Consider the following 5,338-nt stretch of genomic DNA (forward strand, 5'->3'; position numbering starts at 1 on the left):
ACCCTACAACATGCCACCGTGCCTGGCTAATTTTTATATTTTTTTGTAGAGACAGGGTCTCCCTATATTGTCCAGGCTGGTCTTGAATTCCTGAGCTCTAAGTGATCCTCCCACCTCAGCCTTCCAAAGTGCTGGGACGACAGGTATGAGTCACTGCACCTGGGCTATATAACATTTTTCAAATGAGAAAAATTTGAAAGTGGAGGATAAATTAGTTGTTGCAAGGAGTTAGGGAAAGATGGTGGAGGGAGGAAGGTGGGTGTGGTTATAAAAAAGGGTCAGGCACGTGGCTCACACCTGTAATCCCAGCACTTTGGGAGGCCAAGGCGGGCAGATCCCGAGGTCAGGAGATTGAGACCATCCTGGCTAACATGGTGAAACCCCATCTCTACTTAAAAAAAAAAAATGCAAACAATTAGCCAGGTGTGGTGGCGGGCATCTGTAGTCCCAGCTACTTGGGAGGCTGAGGCAGAAGAATGGTGTGAACCTGGAAGGCAGAGCTTGCAGTGAGCTGAGATTGCGCCACTGCACTCCAGCCTGGTGACAGAGCAAAAAAAAAAAAAAAAAGATGGCCCCAAGGGCGTTCTTAGTGATGGAACTCTTCTGTCTTTGCTGTGGTGATGCATACATAAACCTATGCATGTGATGAAATTATATAACTAAATTGCATATAGTGAACTGTATGACTAAATACACATGCAAGAATACACAAACACACTCAATGCAAATAAAGCTGGGGATATTTGAATAAGATGGGTAGACTGTATTAACGTCAATATCTGGTTGTAGTATTGGACTAGCATTTTGTAAGATATTACCACTGGCGGAAACTGGATAAAGGGTGCACAGAATCTCTCTTTATTATTTCTTTCTTTCTTTTTCCTTTTGAAACAGGGTCTCGCTCTGTCACCATGCTGGAGTGCAGTGGCACCATCACAGCCCACTGCAGCCTCCACCTCCCAGGCTCAAGTGATCCTCCCACTTCAGCCCCCTAAGTAGTTGGAACTACAGGTGGGTGCCACCACACCCAGCTAATTTTTGTATCTTGTGTGTGGAGATGGGCTCTTGCTATGTTGCCCAGGCTGGTCTTGAACTCCTGGACTCAATCCTCCTGCCTTGGCCTCCCAAAGTGTTGGGATCATCGGCATGAGCCACTGAGCCTAGCCTGAATTTTTGCTTATAACAGCATGTGAGTCTTTAATGACCTCAGTCTCAAACATTTCTGTTAAGAAAACTCAGGGGGAAAAAATAGAAATCTTCAGGAAGCAGATGACCTACTTGAACGTTTAAGCAGGGGAAAAGTGGGCAGGGTTAAGGAAGACACAAGAGGTAGCGGTGCACCCAGAGGCCAGTATCAGGGGGAGCTGTTAGCACTCCTAGGCATGACAGGACAAAGACTGTGGCTGTCGATAGAGGATCACAGCCACTGTCAAACTCCAGACTTGCAGGGGGCAGCCAGCAAATAGAAGAATAAATACCCCCACCTTGCTCCCTGCCCTCCCTCAATCTCCTGTCAGCACCTCCACTGGCTACACACAACCATAAGCCAGAGGGCAGGCAAGCCTCAGAGGTACAGATCTGGAGGGGTCAGTGAACACCAGCACAGCAGCAAAGTGGCAGAGGGTAAGGACAATGTTTTACAAAGCCATTATCAGAAGCTCTAGAGAACAGTTTCTCCCGGTGCAGGGACTCTCACACCTGTAATCCCAGCACTTTGGGAGGCCAAGGCGGGTGGATCACTTGAGGTCAGGAGTGCCAGACCAGCCTGGCCAACATGGCGAAACCCCATCTCTACTAAAAACACAAAAATTAGCTAGGTGTGATGGTGGGTGCCTGTAATCCTAGCTACTTGGGAGGCTGAGGTAGCAGGATTGCTTGTACCCGGGATGCAGTAAGCCGAGATTTCGCCACTGAGTTCCATCCTGGGTGACACAGCGAGACTCTGTCTCAAAAAAACAAACAAAAAGAGAAGCTCTAGAGGTTGGATTAATGTACTTCTTAAGAAAGTCTCACAAATGATCTACCCAACCAGCAACTGAAGAAGCAGTGAGCTCCCATTTCCTTCATATCCAGTGAGTTTGTTTTGTTTTACTGTTTAGTTACGTAGAATTCATTCTCCTTGTAAGAAATTAAAATATGGCCAGGCACAGTGACTCATGCCTGTAATCTCAGCACTTTGGGAGGCTGAGGTGAGCAGATTGCCTGAGGTCAGGAGTTCGAGACCAGCCTGGCCAACATGGCGAAACCCCATCTGGACTAAAAATACAAAAATTAGCCAGGCGTGGTGGCGCACACCTGTAATCCCAGCTACTTGGGAGACTGAGGCAGGAGAATCACTTGAACCTGGGAGGCAGAGGTTACAATGAGTGAAGATCGTGCCACTGCAAAGCAGCCTGAGCAACAGAGCGATACTCCGTCTCAAAAAAAAAAAAGAAATTAAAATATTATTGATAAATTTAAATATTTCAATGATCATCTCCTCAGTTCCCATGCACTCTCCAGTGAAAAATAACTCACTATTAATCAGTTTGGGACATATCCTTGCACACTTTTTTATACATTTTTAAACATTTTATATATTATCCATATTTTATATATTTGCATAATGCATGTATAGCTCCCTAGGAAATATGTCTGTGTGATTGTTTTAATTAGAGTTTTTACTTTGACATAATTGTGGATTCACATGCAATTGTAAGAAATAATACAAAGAGATTGGTTCTTGGGAGGCGTGGGGAGGTGGGCGCGGGTCCCAGCGGTCATGGGGTCGGCGGCCTTGGGTCTGTTGGAGGGGCAAGTGCACGGTGGTCCTGGCAGTGCCATGTCGTTCTGCAGCTTCTTCAGGGGCGAGGTTTTCCAGAATCACTTTGAGCCAGGCGTCTATATCTGTGCCAAGCGTGGCTATGAGCTGTTCCCCGGCTGCTCAAAGTGCGCATACTCATTCCCCTGACTGGCGTTCACCAAGACCATCCACTCTCACAGCATGGCCAAGCGCCCAGAGCGTAATCGTCCTGAAGTCTTGAAGGTGTCCTGTGGCAAGTGTGGCAATGCATTGAGCCACGAGTCCCTGAACCGTGGCCCCAAGCTGTAGCAGTGCCGATTCTGAATGAATATTCAGCAGCTCGCTGAAGTTTGTCCCTAAAGGCAAAGAAACTTCTGCTTCCAAGGGGCACTAGGCGGGCAGCCCACATCCACCCCAGATGGCCACGGCACTAAGGCGACACGCTGGCCATTCTACCACGGAATCAGAGCCCTGGACATTGAGACAGGAAGGCAGGGCACCATGGCTGAAACATCGAGAAGGCTCCCAAGGCCCCAGCTCTGAACAAGATCTTGTTTCTTGGAAAAGTCACTTCTTTGCTGATGGTTTCTGCCTTCTGGTTCCTGGGCTGTGCGGCCACACTGTCAGCTGACTCAGCCTCCTGCTCACTCGGTAAGGCATCTCAGGGGTGTGGTCTGGGTGCAGTTGGTCTTTGAATGATGTTACGCCCCAACCTTCGACCTTTTCTTCCTGGTCCTGCCTCTGGACTCACCCCTGTGGGGCCCAATTCCAAGACAGACTCTCATCCTCACCAAAGCTTAGGCCCACATCTCCCAGGCTGCTTACGAGACAGAATGGAAATGGAGGCTGCCCCTGACAGCTGCCCCGGCTCTGGTCGCCACATGATCCGCTGTGTCCAAGCCAGCCAGGTGATGATGGTCGTGACCCACCAGGAAAGCAGGCTGATGGGACAGACCCTCTTGTCCAAGAGGGGAGAAACCTAACCCTGTTTCACAACCTGTGCAGAAGTAGCTTGGCTCACTCGAGCTTAGGAAAGTGACAGTCGCCTCATTACTTTACCCAGCATAGGGGTGGGGGCCTGCAGTTCACCTGCAGAGAGGTCCCCAAGATGTAACTGTGTCTTACTGTACATATTTGGAGGTCTTCCCATAGAGGAAGGTGGGCAATGCTGAAATCAACCCCCTGCCCATCTTAAGTAATTACTTTCTAGAGTAATCCGGGGAAAATCAATAAACAAATGAAATGTGCAAAAAAAAAAAAAAAAAAAAAAAAATGCAAAGAGATACTATGTACCCTTTACCCAGTTTCCCCTAATGGTAACATCTTGCAAAAACCATGGTACTATATCACATACAGAATATTGACATTGTGTATTAGTCCTTTCTCATACTGCTATAAAGATGCTACATGAGACTGCGTAATTTGTAAAGGAAAGAGGTTTAATTGACTCGAAGTTCTGCATGGTTGGGGAGGCCTCAGGAAATTTACAATGATGATGGAAGGGAAAGCAGGCACCTCTTACATTGTGGCAGGAGAGAGAGACAGTGAAAGAAGGAGGAACTTCCAAATACTTAAAACACCATCAGATCTTGTGAGAACTCACTCACTATCACAAGAACAGCATGGGGGAACCACCCGCACGATCAGATCCAATCACTTCCCACCAGGTCTCTCCCTCAACACCTGGGGATTACAATTCAAGAGAGATTTAGGTAGGCACCCAAAGCCTAACCATATCACATTGATACAGACAAGATACAAAACACTCCATACTCCAAGATCCCTTGTGTTGCCCTTTCAATAGCCACGTCCACTCTTCTCCCATCTGACCCCTTCCTTAACCTCTGGCAACCACTAATCCACTCTCCATTTCTCTAATTTTGTCATTTCAAGCATGTTGGAATGGAAACATACCAGCCTGGCCAACAAAGTGAGACTGCATCTCTGGTGAGAAAAAGAAAATTAGCTGGGCCTGGTGGCACGCGCCTACTACAGGTAGCTGGTGTCCCAGCTACTTGGGAGGCTGGGGTGGGAGGATGGCTTGAGCCTGGGAGATGGGGGCTGCAGTGAGCGGCAATTGTGCCACTACTATGCTCCAGCTTGGGCTACAGAGTGAGACCATGTCCAAAAAAACAAAAACAAAACGCAACCTCTGTTCTGCAAAAGACACTGTTGAGGGAATGAAAAACCTACCACCCTACCAATCGGGGACTGGTTATTAAATGGTCCTGCTGGAATGGAAGCTCTAATAGTGGTGTGGGGGTGGGGGATGTCTTCCATTTGCCCCTCCTTATCTACTGTCCCTGCTTCTCCACCTTACTCTGGGCCCCAGGTAGAGGGGAGAGGAGGTCAGGTGTTTGTTCACCAGGGTTCCTCCCTGCGCTGGGCCACCACTATTCGTCTGTTTCCTCCGTCAATCTAAGTTACTCTCTCCTCCCCAAGTCAGGCAACCACATGCACACCCTCAACCCTCTCCCCTTCCTTCAGGCCTGTGAATGAGGCCCCTCACCCGTGCTGGCCCCAGGAGCTTGCACTAGCTCTCGTCATTTGCCTTTA

The 5,338-nt window shown here is 48.3% G+C and overlaps 1 pseudogene; it reads left to right on the top strand.

Annotated features, from left to right (window-relative positions):
- The first annotated feature begins 2,467 nt into the window (after nucleotides 1-2,467).
- Nucleotides 2,468-4,019, top strand: LOC110741867 (annotated as a pseudogene).
- Nucleotides 4,020-5,338: the final 1,319 nt, after the last annotated feature.

This window comes from Papio anubis, chromosome 20, assembly GCF_008728515.1.
Source record: "Papio anubis isolate 15944 chromosome 20, Panubis1.0, whole genome shotgun sequence".
Lineage (NCBI taxonomy): Eukaryota > Metazoa > Chordata > Mammalia > Primates > Cercopithecidae > Papio > Papio anubis.